Here is a 23681-nt window from a genome sequence, read left to right as displayed (position 1 = left end):
CACAGCCATTGACAGGGCAGGTCTGTCACACTCAGCAACATATGGAGCAGGTACTCTGCAACATTTTGTGAACACCTGCCATGCAGCTGTCTGTACACCGGGTAACCCAAGCTGAGGCTCAAATGGCCTCTTGCAGCTTGTATTCCTATCTGGCCTGATGCTGGACAAGCTGGCACTACTGTGATAAGATCATGCTGGGGAGGAGTGGAGGACTGCATGTAACAGGGATGATATGATTTAATTCCCTTGCTGCTCTTTTCTCCAGGCTTCCCCTTCCTCACTGGAGAAATGCACCACGCTGTGCAGGAGGGCACAGGCTGTCTAGGGACCTTCCAGTCCTTGTCACTGCAAAGGTGGCAAGAAGGGCCAGCCCTGGTCCGGTCATCACCACCTTTCCTCTCCAGTAGGAGAGGGGGGATGACCAAGAGGGAGCTGAGCTGCTGAATCCTCCTGCTGCACCTTGCCACAAATACACCCTGCCTTGGTAGAAAAGGGCACCTTCCTTCTCTGTTCCAAAGCACTGGCTGCAGTCCAAACCTGAGAGTTTCCACAGCAGCAAGACCTGACAGAATATGTACAACAAAAGGTTGCTTTATCAGTACCAGCCCAGAAGACTTTTTTCCAAGCCTGTGCCTAAGAGAGCAGGGGCATCCAATATCGGCTTTGCATTTTATAGGAGAAATGAGATTATGACACATGCTTTCTAGAGAAGGGCTTAGGGAAGATCAATGCTTGTGAAGCCTCATTGCTCAGCTTTCTGTGAGCTAATTTCTGGCTTCACATCATTTACAAAGAGGAAGAAGTCTCCACAGGTTACTTTTAAATTATTCCAATGCAAAAGCTGGCTGTTCAGCACAGCTTTCCAATCCAATGGTCAGAGACAGAAAGGAACATACTTTCAACAGTCAAAAGCCACAATTAATCTACCTAACCCACCAAGAAAAGACATTTTAAAAAAATTACATTAGTGCAGGGGCTCAGAAACTCATCAACAGGCAGAAATTTGTCCCTGCATTGTCAGCATGACAGGGAGAAAGGAAAAAGATTCATGCCATTCCCACTGAAGAAGCCTGGCTCAAAGACTAACTCAGAATTTGTATCTCAATTTATAGAGTTTATTTATGAATAAGCAGAGGGAACAATTTTACCTCCTGTCTCAAAAAGATCTTATGTTTAAAATTTTCATCTAAAATAAAGTATACCTAGTCTTTAGCCACAGACCTTGGCCTCTTCCCTGACAGTGAGGCTTAAATAAAGGCAGCTACAACCCCAAGGAAGTCCTGCACAGTCATCCAAATAACCACCCACACGCCTCCCCAGCAGGAAGATGATGAGGAGTCCATTCAGAAACTGCACTTTCATGTCAGCTGTGGGTACCAAATTCTACAATCTCAACAGCATCAGAAGGCAGCACGGAGGAGCAGGTAAATGCACCACAGCTGCTGACAGCAAGAGAATGAGTCAGAGCTGGGGATGGCTGTGCTGAACCACAGGACAAACGCATTGCACAGAAGCACGGCTGGCAGAAGACAGAGGTGTGAGATTTTGTGGGAGCATGGGCACAGCTCAGCCAGATGGATGGCACAGGGAAGGGCTGCTCAGCTCTGGAGAGCTGCCCCACCAAACAGAGGAGAATCCACTGCAGTCAGGCCAGCAGGTCTCAGGTTTGTGTTACAACAGGGGTGAAGAGAACAACTGGCACCTATTAAGTTTTTACCTCATCTTCTCCTGTCTAAAAATGCCCCAGAAGACCTTGAAGGCATCACGCCAGAGCCAAGGAAAACAATTTGGCCTAATCTCCTACAGAGTAACTGCTGGCCTCTGAGCTGAAAGGTGCTGTCATCACCCACAAGTGCAAACACCTCTGGAGCCTGAGCTCCCACTACCACCTCCACATGGACTGGACAAGGAGAAATGGTTGTGCACCTCAGCCTTGTGTCCCTCAGACTCCTAGCTAGTACAGACACCTGGAAAGCAGGTGGAAAGATGGGACAAGATCCTTCCAGCTTCTGTAGAGAGGAAACAAGAGGAAACTTCCAGCAAAAGCACCAAAATCCCAGAAAAAGGAAGTACATGTGCAGCAGTAAGAGCAGTTTTTTCAGGCTTCAGAGGGTGGTTGACAGGAACTGAAGGGAACAATCAATGTGCTGCACCTTACACTTGTCACCCAGAGCAAGCAAAGCACAGGTGCCAAAGTGAGGATTCTGCAAAGGAAAAACAGTCAACTCCCCCAACTCAACAGCCAGGGCACACACAGTTTCAGACCTTACATGAGCAACGAAATAAGAGGAAAAAGGTGTGTTTTCTAGCTCACTGCCCTCCACAATCTTATAAAAATAAGAGAAGAGAAAACACAAGAGAGATTTTATAGTTTGGTTTTTTGCTATTTGAAGATAAAAGTCAAGAAAAAATTAAATCCTTTTTTTTTCCTGCTTTCAGAATGTGTAAGAACAGTGAATTAAGGAAGAAAGCCCAGGTGAACACTTAGGCCTCCAGCTCTGACAGGAGAATGACAGTGAAAACACGTACATCAAAAGTTTTCTGCACAAGAAAAAAAATGTACATTGAAACTTCATTCATCTACCATGTTTGCTTTAGGCTGGTAAAACAGGGAAGTGTTTGGGTTGAATAAAGCTTGCTCGTGTTGGTTGCTCTATAAAGTGATCCTCCACAATGGAACCAATGCCATCCAAACACCTGGCTTTAAAAAACCACCCGATACTATGTTGAGATTCCTTCTGGCACTGATTGAGGCAAGTCAGTTTCTAACTCCTCCTTCAGTGATTTCTTCAAACCATGGTTGCACAGGCAATCCTTTGACATCTGGAACAGCATTAACAGCACCCTCCCACTCAGCTCTGCTGCACTGGTACAACTGCTTGCAGCCTCACCATGAATCAAACTAGGGAACTGATCACAGTTAAAAATAAACCAGCACTTTGTTTTGTTTTTTTTAAGGATTACTTTTCAACCAGGTCAGATCCCCAATCTATTGTGCAGCTGTACAAACAGTTGTATCAGCACAAGGTGTCTGAATTGCTGATGGTTATCCTCGTGCCTAAAGCCAACGTTTGCATTCCCAGCTCACCTCATTGCACGGCTGCTGCAGAACAGGATCACTGAGCAAACAACACGTAGGGGACTTGACTGCCACTGCTTGCAACCATGGAGGGTCTCTCCAGTGAGACAAAATGAGGTCACACTGATGTCTATCCTACAGCTAAGGCATGGCTACTGAGCTCCCTCAAGCCGTTGCCTGTCCAAAATTGTATGTCATTTTTGCAGCCCGCACGCTGAAATAAACATAAAAACATGACTAACCAAGTCACTAATGAGAATGAACAGCTTTGGGCCAAGTTCTGAAACAAAACTCTCGCAGAAATTGCATAATCACAAACTATCTTGGTGATCTTCCATTCACGAAACACAAGCCTACGTGATGTGCAGATTCTAATTTGAAGACTGTGACATTCAAAGAGTGAACAGGGGAGCCTATCTTCAGTTTTGGCAACTCTTCAAATTGCAGTTAAATTTTTATTTGAACGTGGAAATACAAAACAGAAATACTGACAATCAGAATAAGCATTAAGCGATGATGCCACGCTAGCACAGTTTAGAAACAACTACGAGAGAAACAGACTGAAGGTTTTCCCAAATTACCAGCTCAAATACTGTTTGGAACAAAAGCAACTGAAAATACCTCCTTTTTTGATGGCTGCCTGGGAATCTACTGGGAAATAGCTGGATGTCTGTTTCCAGCTGGTGACAGGTACCTGCATCAGACACACACAATGAGAGGCCTTCTCATTGAAAACAAGGCACACTGAATAACCATAAAGATCTGACTTCTAGCATAGGGCAGGAGGCACATTAATGAAACAGCTTCAGGAAACCAGCTTTCTACAGTTTCTGTTGTGTCTGCTCTAGAAGGCAAAAAATGAGTCTCTAAGCTGTTCAGCAGCCTTTTTTGTAGCTGTCACCACATCAATCCACAAAGACAAAACTGAAAAAATTGCTAATTGGCAAACCTTACCCTTTGTTCCTTAGCCTGCATCTCAGGCTATAGTTCCATGACATCTTAAGTAAATCTAAGTCAGCATTCTTCAAACCCATCCTCTCTCCTGAGTCAGCACTGGCACTCACAGATCCTGCTCAGAAACCAGCCTGGCAAACAAGTTAACCCGGAAAAAAAGAAAAGTTGTTTTCGCCAATGTGGCTTCCTGAACTGGTTTACTGCCAGTGCCCAACGAAAGTAAAAGGGGACAATCATTGAGCAGGGCAAGGGCAGGCACAAGAGGAGCAGAGCCAATTCCATTCAGCTCCAGCTGCCCTGCAAACACACGCCCAGAGAACAGTCTCACCCCCTGACTTTAAAGAGACGTGAGTTGTCACTTGCAGCAGAAACATCATTTGACTTTTTCACCTCTCCTGACACCATCTTTACACCAGCATCAGCACCCCTGCAGACAGCCACATGAAGTACCCAATCTGGTAGGAAAACAAAGCAGCAATATATAAAACAGAACAAAAAGCCTTCAGTTTTCACTTGGACCAGGTCCCTAATACATCTGGCCAACAATCCCCCAGCATCAAAACATGGGATAAAGTGGGAACCAAGGCACAGCAAAAGTCCATCTCCAAGCAACTGTGAAGCTGCTCTCTTACTCAATATATATAAAATAACACAACATAACTATCTAATAGTTATACAAAAGCACTTTGGTTCAAAAGATTTAAACAGTACATTAAAAAATCTGCAATCTAATTCTTCATGTTTTCATCTTCTACAACACACCATTAATATTTAAAACGCCCTATTTCCTCAAAAATAAATCTTTGATTTATTTGATACCTGCATTATTTTCAGAGCAAAAGAGCTGCTAAAATATATAGAGGAGAGTGAGGAACAGCCTGTTGTGATTAAATAGGGCATGACAAACAGCAGCAGCATGCACAAGCAGTACTGGGGAGCAAAGCCAGGGGGAACGGTGACAACAACATTATACAAACAACACCGATTCATGAACAACAAAGAATTCTTAGAAACTGCTGCCTGGGTTACATCCAAGGTTTTCTTTACCTTGGTTAAACTATTAAGAAAGTCACTTCAGAAAGCTGACCACTTCTGCACAACGAAGCTTTTTAGGAAGGAAGAGTTGATCCATCTGAAGGGCTCTGTGTAAGAAACCACTGCAGCAGTTCCCGTGAAGCAATGGACTTGCAACAACACTGAAGGTGACACGAAGCTGGAATGAGTCATTTGTCCCCTGTCCCACCATGAAAGGGCTCTTGTGCCAACACAGGTCCAAAAAGCTGCGTCTGTGTACGTACCCCTCAACTGCTGGGGAGCAGACACATCACCCTTGGCTGTGCACAGCAATTCCTCAGTGACAGGGACATCCCAGGGTCTCCTCAGGAGAATTTCAGTAAGGTATGTTTCATGACTTTAGCCTCACATCCATTTCCTCATAATCAACATCTGCTGTAGCAAGCTCTCACCACTGCTTGTAACACCTAACTCTGGACACTACATTCATCAATTCAGGGATTCATGGAAGGCCCAGCTTTGCTTCAGAGATGCAGAAAATTCAGTTTTTTCTTGCCATCTTGCTGCCACGTGGAAGAAAGCACACCTACAGAACAGTCTGGGCCACTGCCATGCAGAATTCACTCCTCCAAAGTTCAGAGATTAAGCTGTGGCTGCTGCTTGAACAAGCAGCAAGTTTCCATTGTATTTGGATAATCTTGCAAAAAAAAGCAGGTCTTTAAAAGAAAACACTAAGTTCATGAGCAAATGCTAGATCTCTGTCCCAACACATCACTAAAATATCATAAATCACAAGCAAGAAGTTAATAAATTTCTGGCTGCTGGCAGGCACTAACATTGGAAGTACTGCACTTTAAACATCAAATACACATATTACAGGGTTTTCAGACATTTTAAGGAAATTTGGTAAAGCTGTAATTTAGGACTGCATTTAGACATCTGAATTTCTCACAACTCTCCAACACAAGCAAAATACTGGCGTAACAAAGTAAGGCAAAGGTAAAACTGTGGCAAAGCATTAAGCAGAAGCACATGGCTGTCCCCTTTACATGGAGAACAGACCACTGTCTCTATACAGTGAGACTTCATAACCCTGTCACACAAGATTATCAATCTATATACACACAGCTGTTTTTTGGCAGGTAGTCAAACCTGAGGCAGTGGGAGTTTTACAGGGGTCAAGAATCTTGCAGAATTCATCTAGATCTATTTTCTGCTGCTGTGAGATGAAATATGAAAATGGGAGAGGAATTGATCATAGAGGCAATAGAGCTTTGCACAGGGAATGTTTCTCACCCCGCAGAAGGTGACCTTCCAAAGCCTCTGATTCTCCTCTCCTTTAAGAGGATTATGAATCCTACCCTTGGGAGACTTCTGCTCAGCTACCAGCCCACTGCTATTACACATTAACACTATGGCTTGTGTCCTCGTTTCTACCAGCAGAGAGATATTAGAAAAATTTATAAGATGACTGCTCAAAGACCAGACTTCTAATGGAATCTCTAATGCAAGTAGGGAAAGCCACAGCCAGTGATGTTTGGAGGGGACTCTTCTTTGTGCTGTCACACACCCAGCTGCAGATCTGCTCAGTGCTTCCCTGCTCGAATCCCAATTCAGCTTATCTACACACGCAGGCTGCTGACTACCCTGGAAGCAGGCGTTTCATCAAGGAAAGACTGAAAAGCAGAGATCACCGTATGCTAAAAAATTAGGGCAAGGATAGTGAATGCAGTTCACAGCTCCTCTGCTCATGTACCGAAGCAGAGCCTCAGCAGGCACCAAGCCCAGGTGGGCTGTCAGGAAGTGAGAGCAGCAATGCCCTGCAAGAACATGCTGGCACCTCAGAGGGAAAGCCAAGGAGCAGAATGCAGCACATTCAGTTACATAAATCCTTCTTTTTCACAGACATCAGGCACCAAGAATTTGAGGACAACTTTCCCCCGTTCTTTGGGGTTTTTTTTCACCTTCCAACAGGCCACCATTTGGACACCTCTGAATGGAGTCTACAAAGCAAATCCTGAGTCTTCCCTAGACAACATAACCAGGAATTATTCCTCTTGCCACTTAACAGTGCACAGATGTAAAGCAATCCATGCTCCTACAGAGGTGACCAGATAAATCTTTTATTCATAAAGTAATTAAAGTTACAATGCATTATAAATTCCACAATGAGAAAAAAATGTGGGGCTAGACAGGAAGGGAAACCTCAACAGGAAGGAACACACTTCCAGCATCTCTGTGAATGGAGATTTAGGATGTGATTAGACACACATACAAGCTAAATCTAATGGACACAGTTCCCATTTGGGACAAATGGCAAAGTGTTCTCAGAAGGAAAAAAAGGTACTGGCTAACACAAAAGATCTCAGATGCATCTGTAAGAATACTCCATGGTTTTGGCTGTTTCAGATTACACAATGCAATAGCAAAGTGCAGCCAAGAGTTAAAGAGCTTTAACCAGTAACTGTACAGAGAAGCTACAGGGTTAACCACAGACACACAAAAGCCACGAGGAGCTGAACCCATGAAGAATAACTACAAAAGCCATAAACGCAGAGGAGCTAAAATTACATTCCTTAGGCAGTTCTGATAAAGTAAGGATGATCTACTGCTTTCCAAGAGACCACTAACTGAAAGACAAACATAAGCAGCTTGTGGTGAACTTGGATTTTTAATACTGTTCCCAAGTTTTAAATTATGATGCTTTTAAAACAGAAAAAACAGCCTTGATTAGAAAGTCAGTTGCTGCAGATAATTGATCCCCACAAAAAAATACACAACTAGGACAAAAAAAATGAACTCCTAATTGCCATTTTTGATTCTGCAGTGGCAAAAAAACCTCAAGACCAGCATTATGTAAGACCATTAACCTCTTTGCTCATAACTGGCACCTTAATTTAGCACACTACCACACTAGAAAGCTTAAACTGAATTCTTAATTCCAATGCATACCACTGGGTGCAGCAAGGCAGTAATAGCAGTATTGGAAAGGAAAAAAAATCCCAAAGCAAACACCACACACTGAATTTTGCAATTACAGCTCCCTGGGCATAAATATATTTACCTTATCCTGACCAGATCTAATGACACAGTATTCTTTTCAGACCAGCAATCCTGAAAAGATTATCAGATGCTCCACAATATCTTAGGAACACTGAAAAGAATTTGAAGTACACATTAGGCAAAGAAAACCTCCAGATCACCTTTTATAACAGCAAGTTTGTCAAACCTAAAGGAGCTGCAACCCGTTGAAAACAAAATTACTTTGTTTTGACTGATTGTTTTTTTTCTTCTCAAACTAACCTCTCAGCATTCCAAACACATCCTCCCTAGGTATGACCAAAATCCCCAAAACTACCATGTAGTGTATTTAACTACAGTTCAGTGGCAATCACAAATGCACGTGACGGAATGAAAAACAAAACAAGGTAATCTTGAAGAACATTCATGTGAACCTCCCCACATCTTCCCAAGAAAAGACAGATTAATCTTCTACACTGATAACGAGCCAGACTGATGAATTTCAACCAGACAGCCTCTTAAATACTGTCTTCCATCCACTCTTATCACATTGTGGCAAAAGATGACATTCAGGAGGAAAAAAAAGACTGATTAAGAGCCTGCTTTCAGAAGCTAATGTCCTGTGTGGAAAGAGCTCTATGAATCACTTGTTCATCCGCCTCTGACTCCATTTACTCTTCAGAATTCCCTGATGTGCATGAATTCATACTCCACCCATCCAGTCTGTAATGTCCCAACTTGCACACAAGAATACTGTAAAACACCCAGTAAACTTAAGCTAAATGGCCCCTAGTGCTCTTCCTCATCCCCAAATCCGATTATTTAATCACAGAAGACAATGAGGAGCGTCAGACACAACTTGGAGTCAGTAAATCCATACTAACTGTTCCCAGTCACATTCCTGCACATGTTTCACACAGGAGAGGTGTACCAAAAGGACATGAGTCATGACTGTCCACAGGTATCAAGTGAGATTGACCACCCTGGATTATCCTTTGGGTCTAGTTTGAAAATAAGTGATCAGAGATGTGCCAGCACCTCTGTGACTTTTCCAAGATGACCAAGACTGGCACTACAGCACCATCAGGTCCCATGAGCTCTCATGGCTCCAGTTCTCTCAAGTAATCCCCCACACTGTCTCCATTTGCTTCTGACTGCTGGTTCCTCTTTCAACCTTGTCTCAAGACACAAGAGACAGGAGACCTTGCAACTGAAGACTCCCTCAGGCATAAAAACCACCAAATACCTAAAGGAAGTCTGTGCATCACTCATCCAGCACCCTTATTCAGCAGAGTCTTTGTTCATTGCCAGTGTAGAGGTAGAAGTCATGTCAAAATTATCAGGAATGTTGCAAAAAGCACCTCCTGTGAGAAAGTAGCTGCTTCCCCCATTCAAACACAGAAATGCAGACCAACATGGCCAAGTTAGTTCTGTCTGTATTCCAGGCTGTCAGAGAAATCCCAGGTCACTTTGCAGACATAAAACAAACTTGCTGGAGTTGCATGACCCCATTTCTAAAACATTTGGCAAAACAGCCTCCTTCTCACTCTTGGCCAGGCTGTACTTAGCAAATGGAAGTTAGGTCTGTAAAGAGCAAACCTAGACTCCCCTGAAAATCCCAAAGAAAGCTGCACAGAGAAGCTTCTTTCCAGCTTTAATTAAGAATAAAAATCTAGATGACACAATAAGGGAATAAGGAACTAAGATTTTCACACACTTAGATGCCAACTGTCCAGATTGCTCTTGGTATAGAAATGGGGATGTTTTATGATGACTCCATTCCCTCATGGCTTTAACACACATATCATTTCAGCGTATCAGATGAGAGGGAACCGCAGGAGAGAACTCGGAGCTGTTGCAATGCTCCCCAAGAGGAAGGAGAGCCAAGGCAGGGAAGGCTGGCAGCCCAGGTCCCTGCTGCAGGCTCCTGGCACAGAGCAGGCGTCTCATTGTGCCACGCTCCTAATGCCAGGGCGGCGGGAGTGCCTGCTGTGCCTGAAAGCCAGCACGGAAGTGTCACAAAACCAAACAAAAGTACTTTTTATCAAACTCCACAACTCGCAAGTCTCCCCTGCCCCCTTCTGGGAACAACATGGATTTGAAAACTTCAGTATCTTCTTCCAATGATAAAATTGTTCACTTGGGCAAACAACAAAAAAAAAAAAAACCAGAAAGAGCTTTTGCCTCAAGCACGAGTCCCTTCAGCAAAGACATGGATGTTATTAAATGCATCTCCTGCAGCAGCAGACTCAAACTGGATTTTCCTCACCCATACACTGAAGCCACTGTCAGGAACTCCTGCCTGCCAGAAAATGGCCGGACAGCTCACTACAGCTCAACTCTTATGACTGAGCTGATTCACTCCCCAGGTCACGCTGCAGATGCGCAATGCAGGCTGCCTGTCCTCTACCCCAATAACCCAGCTATTTACTTCCCCCCCCAAAAAAAAAATAAAAGAAGAAAGCATAAAAAAAATAGCAACTGCAGCAAAACTTGCATGACACACATTAACTGCTCAAAAACCTTCTCCACAAGTTATAGAAACCACATTCAATTAAGCTGCTGTGATCTGACTTAAGCAAAAAAAACCTTTGCAGTGACTTATTTATGTTGAGACTTTAAATGCTAAAGACAAACAAGTTTCATGAGGGCCAGAGGCAAAAAAGTTCTCCCACCTGCCTCTTCCTACCACTGCTAACAAGAAAAACATCACTCTGCTGTTTATATGTGCATCTTCCTATTTCACAGTGCTCAAGAGAAAAGTTGCTCTTTCCTCTTTACCTTCAGAGTACAGTCCTGCAATACTCTGCTACTCAGAGAACTTACACAGATATTCCAACACTTCTCCTTTGTCTTTGTTTTGCATGTAGACTACAGAGGAAAGCTAAGCCAAGACCCCGCATCCCATTCCCACCTGGGACAAGGAGAAAGGAATTTTCAAAGCATGGCTACTGGTAAGCAGCCATTTAGCATCTGTGAAGGGAAATGTTTCTCATCTTGAAGAGACTGACCCCACAGTCAAGATCCAGACACTCCATCCAAAGAGCACACTGTGAACAACAACACGTCCTGTGCAAAGGGAGGGGAGAGCAAAGACAGCTGGTAAGGAGCAGAAGCTGGCTCCAGTGCTCAGGAAGCAGCACAAATGTTTTGTTTCCTTAGGAATTAGGACAACATATAGATTTAAACCCATCAAGTCTAAGAGTTACGCATCAAAACCAAACACAGACTTGCCACGAAGAACCATCACAAGCCAGCTAATCTCACCCTTAGGGCCTCTGTAAACCAGTGTTTGATTAGGTTCACTTCAAGCTCACTGTAAAGCAGTTTTACAATTCCTATCATACACTGTGGGCTGTGACACCACTCTGATCCATCTCCTCCTCAGATCTATACATTGCCCTTTTTCTGAGCTGCCTGAGAATTAATTACATGGAAATGAACAGTGTTAGATAAGGGCATTCCAAGCAACTGGCTCTCTTAAAGGAGCTGGGGACTGCAGGATCTCTGCCTTCAGAAAATCTGTGGCAATGCCCATTCAGTACAATTCCTGCTGTTAGAGAATGAATTTAAGACCCAAACAAGCAAACCCTGGTACTACACTCATCTTCTCACTTCTGTGGCTAGAAATAAACATTTGCTCAGCCATGGCTTGAGCTTTACCTCTGCCTCCTGGCACCACCAGATCACACCAGAGCAGCATCCTGACTGAGGACATTCCGCCAAAATTGTAGGTGATGCACAAACAACAGCTCTGAACAAAAAGATTAACAGTCTGACTTTTAATGGGTTATCTGCATAAGCTCCACCTACCCCTCCATGGAATGCAAGGCACTAACAGCTTCACAGCCTCATGTGAGCTGGAATTTCAGTACCCAAGAGGACTTTAATCTCACATATGCAGACAGAGATACACCAGGGCATTTTGGCAGTTACAACAGCATTTGAGATGACTGGAGAGGCAGAGACATCAGAATTCTCTCTAACTGTGAAGATAAAGCTAAACAAGCATTTTGCTTCAGCTGCACTCGTCTTTTTCTACACAGGGAAGCAGAAAACACATTTGGCAGGTCCTTAATGGCATCCTGCAGTTTTATCAGACAGCACAACTTCTGTCTGAACACTGGTAAAATACTCAAAGCCATGAGAAATGCAGCGATTCTTACATCTCTCTGCTGAAGCTTGACAGCTCAGCAAAGTGCTCAGTTGATTTGGTTAACAGATTCTTTAGATAACCATAATCTACCTGAGATTGTCCAAATGGAAAGAACCAGGAACAGGCTACTGGTTTTGATGCTTCCACTGAATGTTTCCATGATCTTGGTAAAACCATTCAGTTGTGGTGTACTTCAGCCAGCAGAAAAACAGCTTCTCAAAAGGAACAATTTACTTAACTATCTTGCTACTTTTAAACCTTTCTTTAAAGCCAGGAGTCTGGCAATCATTTCACTTTTCATGATCCCCTTGCATTTCATTTCAACTTAGTCTTGCCTGTTAATTAAAATTCTCAAAATCTAAAGAATTTGTGTCCCAGTACACGAACAACTGAATTGATTTTGTTAATACAGACTCAAATTAGGGCATCTCTTTTGAATGAATGTGGTGCTGCTTGGCCAAAAATCCAAATCCTTGAGCAACTTTTCTGTTTATACGGCAGAAACAGAAAGACAATCTAGGAGCACATCAGTCCAACAGAAAGACTTAAGGGAATAAAAGCAAGATTATCCAAACAAGCTCACTTCACCCTGGTAAACAAATTCTTGTGCCAAAAGCACAAGGAGCAGTTGTTATCTAGTGGTTAGTTCTGCTACTGTAATTCTGAGACATCGATACGAGACAAAATTTGGGGCTTTCTTAAACATCTGAAAAGGCTCAGAGAAATGCAAGGCAGTCAGTTATACAGTACTCCAGATTATACCAATGCTCAGGACACCACGTAATTTACTGTAAGAGAAAATGGAACTGCAGATTGCCCTGTAATTTCAAGTAGACACCCATGGTACAATAAATATACCAAGCTTTGTATGGATAGGTAAAATCTTCTATGCCCCTCCTCTCTCACTGCAACCCCTTCTAACTTCACATTGAAAAAATTAATTCAGATGGAAAAGGCATATTTTGGGACCCCACTTTTTTATCTAGCTTTTTTCCTTGAAAAAGTGCTACTCACAACGACAAAGAAAACATTCCTCACTGTTTACCTTCTCAACACCTCCAGAAAAACAAGCTTTACCTTAGAAGGGTCATTTTATCACTATCAGTGCATCTACACTGAGGGATTCCACTGGCAGAGCTTCGCCAGGTAAGGATGAACATGCTGATTAATGCAGCTGTCCCAAGCAGTTGTGGCAGAAACAACCTTATAAGCACATCCATAGGGAGTTACAGCCACATAATCACGTTGCAAATCCATGCTCCCTGCTTGATACCAGTTTAATTTCCCTAAGCAGGTGACCCTTGAGGGTCACAGGCAAGAAAACATGAGCTATAACTCCTCAACTGAACATTTCGCTGTGATTTTTTTCCCCACGAGGAAGTACCAAAGGAAGGTACATTCTCACATACAGTATATTCTCTTGTACTGTCAATCCACTAAAAAAAACCAAACTAAAAACACTGAAAAGGAAAGAGAAAAAACTGAGCTCTGCATCAGGGAAAAAAAAAAAAAATCTCAATACAAGTGCTACAAGAAATTAAATAATGCCATGGAAAATTCAAGGATAGAGGGCAACATTTCATTTTTGAGGTTTGGAATGGGAAATAATGGCATCTGTCATGGCAAATATACTTTAGACGAAGACAGCGCACTAAATCTGGTACTTAAATTAAGTAGAATATATGTCATAGTATCTGATGGGACTGAAAGGTAAGGTAGTAATTTCATTTGAAACCAGATAAAACTCTAAACACAATTTCATACAAGGATACTCTCATCCCTTCAAGATGGCAGAACACACATGACACACAACCCAGGGTCATGGAAGGGATTTTGATCTGGGCCTGTTGTTATCCTGCAACTCTCCTGAGGATCAGCATAATCTGCAAGGCTTTCAATCACTCATACTGAAAATCTTAAAGCTGTTAAAATACCTTGGAGTTGTTTTGTGGCTCGCAGCATGCTCTGGAAGGTAAAGGACAAAGAATTAACAGGAGGCCCAGCCAGCTGAGTGGAAATGAAAGGCAATCTGAACCTGAGGCTGTCTTCTCAAGAGACACGTGCATCAGTCAGACAATCACAACTTCAAGCTCGCCAAGGTGCTACCTTTTCTGAAGGACAAAACCTGACATTTAAAAATGTCTGCAAGATTATTTGACTGAATCAGGAGCCAGTACAACCATCCTTTGGTACCTTCTTCTAGTAAACCTCACACTTCCAAGGTATCCAGTACAACTTGGTTTTGGAAAAGGAAATATCCAAGAAGGGAGCTCAGAACACAGTTCACTCCACTGTTTATCTCAAGCACCTTCAAAAGGGACCTTTAATATTCCAAATCTTCATTATTACTCTCCTATACACTAACCTGGGCAGCAGGCCCCTTGAAATGCTTTGCCACACCAACCAGCTCTGTTTGAGGGTTTGAAACAAGGACCTTCTCCTCTTCATTTGAAGTAAAGAATCAAACAAACAAAGCCTATATTTAACTTCCTGTTCACTGAAGCAGTCGTAAACAAGTCCCTGTAAACACTCTACAGGTCACAAATTCCCAACATCTTATCTAAATGTTAAGCTGCTGAAGTGGATCTCAAAGCTCCTTCCAAAAGGCTTTCTAGTGTGCCACTTACAACCACCGAGGCCACTGGTTATGTAAGAGATGTAAAGCCAAAGCAAAAAGAAAGTATGTTAAACCTGGTATGTCAAATTGGTTTGCAGATGATTAGATGTAGCACCTGCATATACATAAAAAATCTTCTGTCCCATACACTAAAAAAGCACAGCATCCTCATCTGGATTGTGGCAGGTTTGTTTTTAACAGCAAAACCTCTCTCAAGTGTACTACAGCTACCTTGGTTTTTCACACTTTAAATTCTTCTAAAGACACTACAAGGCCATGCTGCAGGCTGGTTTGGGTTGGTTTTTTTTCCTACAAAATAACAGTCTGCTAAATCAGATGTATTCTCACAGCCACAATATATCACAGAGTGTATATAGCTAGGGAAAGCCAATTTCCCTTTAATTTTCTCTTCCAGATCAATAGAGTGTGATAATATGTGCCAAAAGCATAACATCTCAGGCTGAAAAACACAAAATAACAAGCATAATGGGTGGAAAATAACACAGAGTTCTCTTCCTTGACAATCATAAAAAAACTGCAAATGACAGGAAACCTGAAACAAAGTGCTTTGCACTCATACAAGAGTCAACCTGGCAAGCTCACTACCATGGGACACTGATCAGTGGCAGAATTCTTAAAAGGTTTTGAATTTTCTTCTGGTTGTCATGTCACAGTGGGATGAACTCCAAAAAACATAAAGTCTCAAACACTTAACCATCTAACCTGTGATCTTTAATTGCCAAGTTTTAGGAAGGTATTTTAACTGCAGTGAATAAAAATCTTGGTTCACTTTTGGCTGGTGAATGATACAATACCATTAACTATTTTAACTAAGAATATTTGAGTCAAGCTGCATTCACGAATCAGAACTAATTTTTTAAGACAACTGTTTTTTGTCATTAGGCAAACCAAATTGTCAAGAGGTTCAGTTTTCTAAGCTGCTGAAATTCCTTGGAAGTGTCAGTGCTAAGCATGCTACAAAACTAACGCACAGACCACAGGAATGGAAATTTCTTTGATCGTACTAAACTAAAGCTAAGAATAGTTAAGGAGAAAAACAGAAACGCCCAACTGTTGTTATAACACACACACACAAAAAAACCACCAGCCTGCAGAGCACCTGAAGAAAAGTGAAAACTATCCAACTCAGCATGATGCGCAACAGTGATACCCATCCAGTCTGAATAAAATAGAGTTAGAGGTTTTCCCTCAGTTCTATAAAAATAAAAGATGCATAAAGCATGCTTGATAATGCTTATTGGTTCACATTTAGCTTACTGTCAAATTTTAATAAGTGTATTCAGGTCAACACTTGTGGTAAGAACTGTGAAGTATTAAGACCTCAATTACATAAAGAAGATTTATGCCCAAGTAAAGAAAATGCCACTTGCAGAGCATAAGAAAGCACACTTACAATATCTGCTTCTAATGGAAAATAAAGTAAACCACTCCATTATTTACAAAACTAAAGGGATCCATAAACATTTTATACACCTAATCTAACTAAAATCCACATCTTTGAGACAAATATGATGTGGGTTTTATTACAGGAAGCGTGGGAGTGTTTAAGAAACTATCAAAAAAAACCTGCATATGTATTGTTTCAACACAAACTGAGCTCCAGACTGCTCCAACAATTCTTTTGGGACAGGCTCAAAAACGCAAGTTCTTTTTATTTCCGTATTTGTGGTATGAGAGTCAACCCCAGTGAATTCAACAGGTCTATTCCTCAGATGTGTCACACAGCTTTACACAAAGACCACAGCTTGGAAAAGTGTAATAAACCTTCCACCAAGCAGCAGTGCTGTGAGGGTCTTCCAAAGCTCCAGCACTTTAGCATGTATCTAACCAACAAACCAATGCAAGAGCAGCATATCTCATCTTCTGCAAGAGCTCCAGCAATTTCATGGCAGTTACTCGATGGTTTGATTCAGACACTGAGTAAGACATGGGACTATGTAGCCCCCAGGCTTCTCTCCCAAATCCTTCCTGCTTTAAATAACTCACTGACATCTGCACTCGCTGGTGCACTGATTTTGGTGCTCAAAGCTGCTTATCACCTATAGTTAGCTGTAATGAGATCATGACTGCTCCCCACACGTGCTTAAGCTGCTCAGACAGTACTGTCAAAGGACACTGAACAAACAGTCAGCCCTATCTTCATGTGCCTTTTAAGATTTCTAAACTCACTTTTGGAAGTGCTTGACAATACTTTGATACCAACAATGGAGTAACATTAATTGGAATTAAAGATCACATTATATTTTGCATTTACGTGCTCTGGAAGTTTAAAAAACTGGGGAAAATGCAGCTCAGCAGAGAACTATGGGGGGGAGGGGAAGAGAAATGTCAGAACAGAATATATAAGCTATACAGTAGTTTAGCTTTAGATTAGCACTTAAATCAGCAGTGACAGACACAGGAGCATGCCCTGAACAGAAGGCACCACGTGTCTCCTCTCCCTACCCCAGGAAGGTACTGGTGGAGCTCAGCTTCCCTGGTCATTACCTTCTGCATTTCAAACCAAGACCATCACCCACCAGGTCAGGGGCTTCCCCACCAGGAAACTGAACTGTGTGACAACCAGTACTTAAACACACCATGTCTAAAGAAAACAAGGTAATTTGAGTCTGTTTATACCACAGATATACTGAGTCATATCTCTGTTGATAAAGAGCCGGGGGAAAACAAATATGATTGACTTTCTTCCAAATTCAGGACAGCACGAAGTAACCTCTTTGAAACTGAAAGACTATCAGATGAGCTTTAGCAACTTTCAGCAAACTAACCTCTGAAGAGAAAGAAAAAAAGCACACAACGATAAGCATTCTGAAATCATCATAAGGTGATTCAGCTGCAAATCAGCCACCTGAATGGCCAGAATTACTTAGAGCATGAGTGAGCCTCCAACTCTTGAAATTTTAGTTCTTATAACAAAGAACTGACACCGATTTGGTGAATGAACAGGACTCGATTCTTCACTCTGTGCTACTGCACTTACCTGGGTGGTCCTGTAGTATCCTTCAAAAATGAGAGCAACTCCCACAAACTGTATCTACATATCCTCACTTGAAGGGTAAAATTCCAAAGGGAAAGGTAAAAAGCAAGCAGTTTACTTCTCTTTGCATCTCTAAGATGGCTGCATATGTATCTGAACAAAACAGAAAAAAGTTACCTTGGAGATGTCACCCAAGCTCCTTTGGCTGAGCAGTCACTGGAATATGGAGCCAACTTCTCACAATCAAGAGGGAGCAGGACCCCAGAAGCAAGTCAGCCTGCGAAATGAGGTATGGAAACGAGTTAGCAAGTCCTAAATTAGCTTTTATTTAGAACTTTACTTGCTTGTCAATTCAGAATGTTTGAGGGCATGCCTTCCCTAGAGACTGGGACTGGAATTCACAAGTTCCTTTCAGGAAGCAAATGCTCTCACTCATTCCTGTGGGCTCTGACAGATGCTCTTTACCAAAGCCACCAGTTGGGCTGAGGGGACACACTGTCCCCAGTTGCCTCAGCCACCCTTAGCTGAAAATTCCCAACCAGGGTGGAGCAGAGCAGGATCCATGACTGCTCCTCACCAGGCAGGGATGGGCACTAGGGAAGAAGGGATGAAGCAGAGTATATTAAAGCCCAGCAGCTGGAGGGCTGGGGCCTGGTTCTAAGCCCCAACTCAAGGGAGGAAGCGTTTGGCAAAGCAGCAGGACAGCTGGTGAAGGAGATAACCTTTCTAACTACAAAAGCTAAATCAGAGACAGCTTATCTACTGCAGCTCCTGAGCACGTGTAGTGACGTCCTGCCAGAACAGACACATCCATATCATAACCTCTGCCACTGCTTTTATCAGATTTGGTTGATGGATCTCCTACTAATATAATTATGGCAGCTTTCTCCGCGTGATTTTTTAACAAAACAACTGCACCCATTTTAACTACTGTGGGCACATTACACAGCTAGAGAGACACCCTGTAATAGCAAAGCTTATTCCTTTACTCCCAAAGAAGGGATTCAAACATTAATGACACCACATACTGACAGGGTGATGCAAAATAAATGCAAGCTTAAGAAGCTTGTCTTTTACACACAGTTAATGCCACTCAAAATGCATACAGAGGAGCCTGTGGAAACAAATGAAGGCAAAGGACTTGCACCTCAGTACCCCCTGCAGAGGGGTTCGCACCTGCAGGGACTCCACAGGAAGCACAGGCAGCCCAACACACTGATTCAGAGAACTGCATCTATTAGGAAGCACATCCACCCGAACAGCACACTGGGAACGCCAAAAATACCAGCTGCTGCCACATCAGAACGGCACAACGCCGCGCACAGGCGATGCCTGCGAAACAGAAACCAAGCGGCCACGCACACACACTTCCTCTTCTTCCCCCCACCACCCCTACCACAGCAGCGACAATCCTGATATTAAACACTGGCCAGCATCCTGCTCTGCATTCCTGGCACATCAGGAATAGAACGGAGGGAGACTGCTAGCTGCTCCTCCATGTAGCTGAAGGGCTCCTTCAGTTTACAGCACGTAACACAAATACTCAACATGACTCTTGCAGAGGGTTCTGTTGCGTTTTCTTTCCTTTTCCTCCTTTTTTCGAGCTAGCTAGGGACCCTCTGTACTTACTAGACTTGTTTTTGATACATTCCCTCTCAAAGACTGAGAGGTCAGAAATAAAAGCAGTAGTTCCTAGGCATGTCACACTATACAAACAAGTAAGCAGAGAGCCACACACAAACTCTGCAAGTCAAGTTCAATGCTAAACCCTGCCCAGCAGCACTGTGACACCGTCAAATGCAAGAGCAAACAAATCAGGCTGCAGCTTTTTGTCAATACTAAGTTCTGAGACTACAAATCCCAGCACTAACACTCCACTGAGATGCTCACATCTCCAACACGTTATGAGCTGACGGACAGACTGGGGGAATCTCTGACGGACAGACTGGGGGAATCTACTGACAGCGAGTGAAGTGCCTGGGTTACACTGCAATAATCAAGACCTCTGTCAGATTTTCCATGGCTTCAGTATCTGCATTTCAACCACAGATGGAAGAAGCACACCTCCTCTAGAGCATGGGCTCTGGATATCCAATTCAAACTCAGCACCTACATTTCTGATCGTAATGGAAGGCACAGTGAGTGCCATCCCATACCCAGCGTGCCAGTCAGAATCCACAGATCCACAAAAACCTTTAGGCACAGAGAAACTAACTAAACACTGAAATCTGAAAAGTGATCAAACCTTTTTACAAACATTTGGTGATCCACTGGACCAAAGAGACTGTGCCCTGTAAGCAGATGGTCAACAAACAGCCCCGAGCTCGTACAGGGCTCCTCATCTCGCACCAGCCAAGCTCAACAAGGTCACATTTCAGAGTTTGATCATTTCACCCAAAAGGAATAAACTCCGTATTTGTGGGAAAAAAGGAAAGAAACAAACCAGGCAGCTCAGATGGGATGAACAGAGCATTCAACTGCCTGATTAAGAAGAAATCACAAGAGTTGTTTAAAAGGCCAATTAGCTGATTAAGGGCACAGGTACTACGCCAGCCTGGGCACTTTTTTGACCTCTGAGCACTTGCTACTCTAACCTTGACTTTTCACTACGTGCAATGCAAGACAGAATAACTTCCAAGTCAGTTGACTTGCACAATCTGCCAAGAGAGGGGATCTCAAAGCACATCTAACTTTTCCTTCTATAATATTTTTATAAGAAGGACGCGTCCAGTGCTGCCCACCTGATGATCAGGCACACAATGATTCACAGAAGTAGAAGAAAAGCATGGGCACTACTGTTTCATTTAATTTTTGAATATATGAAAAAATGTAGTTTAAAATTATATTTATGTGCAAGACAATAGATAACGTAAAAATACATTGCTGCACTCTTACAAAGTCACGCTGCAGATTACCCTGAACTCAGATAAGACTCCATTCCAGCACCAGCCCCATTTCCCTTGCACCTGCAAAATCATTTATGCACTCACAAAAGCTGGGTAGAAAACCAGACAGTTTGTCTTTAGCTCGATCAGTCTGTAAGTCAGGGAACTCTGATTCTCACCTGCACAGGCATAAGCCACAAGACAAGAACCTCCCATGGGCTGCAGTCTATACTTACACGAGCTAAAGTACCTGTGAAACCACATAAGGAATGTGAAACTGGTGATCAGTAGCAGATCCTAAAAACTGTCCCCTTTCTCATCTCAACAGATAATCGTGCTCACTAGCTCTTCTTCTATGCAAGAAACATGCAAAACTGCCACAAAGTTCCTAATGAAAAACTAGAGGGTCCAGGAGAGTGTCCCACCAGCATATCCTACTCTTTCCATCAAAGATTCCTACACTAATAACCTTGTATACATCAACTTCCCCTCCAGGAGCTAAGGATCACTTCCCCTGTTCTCCCAAAAGTCCTTACTAGACAGGAAGCAAAGGCAAGGCCATGAAAAAGGACATTTCACATGAGCCTAACAGGCTCTAACCAGGATAGCATAGGTTGCTCATCCATGCACCTGGAAACGACTGTGCTGAAAAAGCTGAGAGGGTATGAAACACCCTCTAAGAAAGGAAAAGAAAAATTAGCATTAGGACAATTCAATACATTGACAAAACAAGGATTTGATGCAGTTAAAAAAGCAACCCAATGTTCTCTTGCTTTATAGAGCTCACAACTAAACCTTTTCATAACCTACCACTTTCCTTCCAGCTCCAAAACAAAGCACTTACCTTACGTCAGAGCTAAACTAACCCAGAAAAATACTTCACAATCAAAATAATAAGAAATTGTTATATGGGACTAGGAGAGACCTATTTAGGATTACAGTGACAACATGCAATAACTGATACACTGAATTCTAAAACACTTTGAAGCTCCCAACAGAATTTCTATATAAAGGAAATCAGAATCTTAATTCAGTGATGAACAACAAGAATACCATTACTTTTCTCCATCAAAAGCCTGACCACACACACAAGTGTTAGCGTATCAGCTGCAGGTGACAGTTCACTACAATGAGACTTTCACAACACACTACTGCATATTATTTTGTGAGACAAGCTACTAACTATGTTCACACAGCCCTAACGATCACAGAAACATGACACTAAAAATAAAGAGAGACCCAAACCCCAACCATTCCTGCACCATTCAGTGTTTTGCTAGCAAAGGCCAATTACTGGAATCCACCTCTGGAAGCTCTGCACACCAAGTTAAGCCAGGTAAATCTGAAGAGAGGAAAAGCAGATGGAGCAAAAAAAGAGCAAGACAGGTTGAAATGACAAAAGCAACACATATTAAAGCATATTGCTTGGGAGGAAAAAAAAAAAAAAAAAGAGCGAGCTGATGCTGAGCTTAAAAATGAACGAATACGGACCCAGTACCACCTACCCTAATTCAACCCCTCCCCTGCCCCACGAAACCCCGGGGAAGGCTGATCCCGGTGCAGGTCTGCAGACCCAGGAGCACACCTGTCCCGAGGGACTGCCAGGCACTCCCGGTGTCCCCACCGGGGCACCCAGCGCTCCCGGGGCCACCCACACCCCTCCCCTGCCGGGGGGCAGCACGGACGGGCCCCCAGCCCCACCAGCCTCCTCACCATGTTGGTTTCATGTTACCGCCGCGGTTTCCGAGCTCCTTCCTGCGCGCAGCTCCTGCGGAAGGGAAGGAAGGGCACAAAGGGAGGGGACGCTCGCTCTGCCCGCTGGGCACGGCCCTGCCCCGGCACCGCGCTGCCCAGCCCGGGGAACCCCGCCCCGGCCGTGCCCCCGGCGGGCCCCGCAGGGGAAAGCGCCCGGCTCTCACCCACGCACACACGGGGACGTACCGGGCTCTCCCCAGCCCCTCCTCACGGGGCCAAGCACGGACCCCTCCACTCCAGGCCCATCTCGGTGCTCGCTGCCCCCTCACCCCGGCTGCTCACGGGGCCGTACCTGTGTGCCCCCTCTCCCTTCACAGGGCCGCACCCGGGTCTCCCCTCACGGCAGCGCTCGGCTCAGCCCCCCGCCCGGCAGCCTGGCCAGTCCCCGCTCGCCGCGGCTCACCGGGGCCGGCGCTGCCTGCCCGGCCGCGACACCGGAACGCGGAGCCCCAGCGCCGCCGCTCCCCGCCGCCCGAATCAACAACAAGATGGCGGCGCCCGGGCGGGCGGGGCCCGGCGCTGGCCGTCATAGCAACCGCGCCGTCCAAAGCCCGCCCCCTCGCCCTGCGCGCCAGTCCGCACCCGAGTCCCGCCCCTTGGGGCCCTCTCTGGACGCTGATTGGTCAAACTCGATGTCACTCCGCTGCAGAGCCGCCCCGCCCTTTCCCGAGCGCGGACGGCAGCGCACGTTAGGCACACGTGACGCCCGCCATAGCCCCGCCCTCTCGCGGGCAGCGCCGTCTCATTGGCTGCCCGCGGAGAAGGGGGGGCGCTCGGCCAATGGGCGCAGCCCGCGCGTGCCGGGCGCGCCCCGCCGGGCCGCGGCTCCGCGCTCCGGACCGCGCTCCCCGGCAGAGCCCGCTCCCCGCCGGTCTGCGCTCCCCGTTCCCCGGTACGAACTCACACCCGGCCGTCCCGCGGTCCCGCACTCAGAGCTCCGCGCCCCGAGCCCCCGGGGCCGCTCCGCATCCCACTCCGGCCGCCGCTCCGAGCGGGGTCTCGCCAATGGGACACGCTCACGCACCACTCCGGTACCACAAAGGGTTAAATTCCCGGACGGTCACGGTTCCCGTGGGTTCAGGGCAAAAGGGACCCTCAGGCAAAGTCACACAGGTGACCCCTCTCACTGTGAAATTTCACGGCTGGCCCCTGTTCCCCTTCCCTCCCCTTAGTCACCTACTCCCCAAATTAGTCTCTTCCCT

General features: G+C 44.5%; 1 protein-coding gene across 7 annotated transcripts in view; it reads right to left on the bottom strand.

Annotated features, from left to right (window-relative positions):
* The window catches only part of IP6K1 (inositol hexakisphosphate kinase 1), a 36870-nt gene extending 13881 nt beyond the window's left edge, over positions 1 to 22989 (bottom strand). The window contains exons 1-4 of one of the 7 annotated variants that reach the window (XM_038149129.1): positions 22883 to 22981; positions 22438 to 22492; positions 18017 to 18116; positions 17843 to 17909 (exon numbers count right to left, since the gene is read on the bottom strand). The gene's annotated coding sequence lies outside the window, so the exon portion shown is untranslated. Of the gene's footprint in view, positions 1 to 14158; positions 14190 to 17842; positions 17910 to 18016; positions 18117 to 22437; positions 22493 to 22771 lie in introns of all 7 variants that reach the window. The other 6 variants (XM_038149128.1, XM_038149126.1, XM_038149132.1 and 3 more) reach the window with 6 other exon arrangements.
* Positions 22990 to 23681: the final 692 nt, after the last annotated feature.

Source organism: Motacilla alba, chromosome 12 (assembly GCF_015832195.1).
Source record: "Motacilla alba alba isolate MOTALB_02 chromosome 12, Motacilla_alba_V1.0_pri, whole genome shotgun sequence".
Taxonomy (NCBI): Eukaryota; Metazoa; Chordata; class Aves; order Passeriformes; family Motacillidae; genus Motacilla; species Motacilla alba.
The sequence above is the reverse complement of the archived record's forward strand: the minus strand, read 5'-3'. Positions and strand labels throughout refer to the sequence as shown.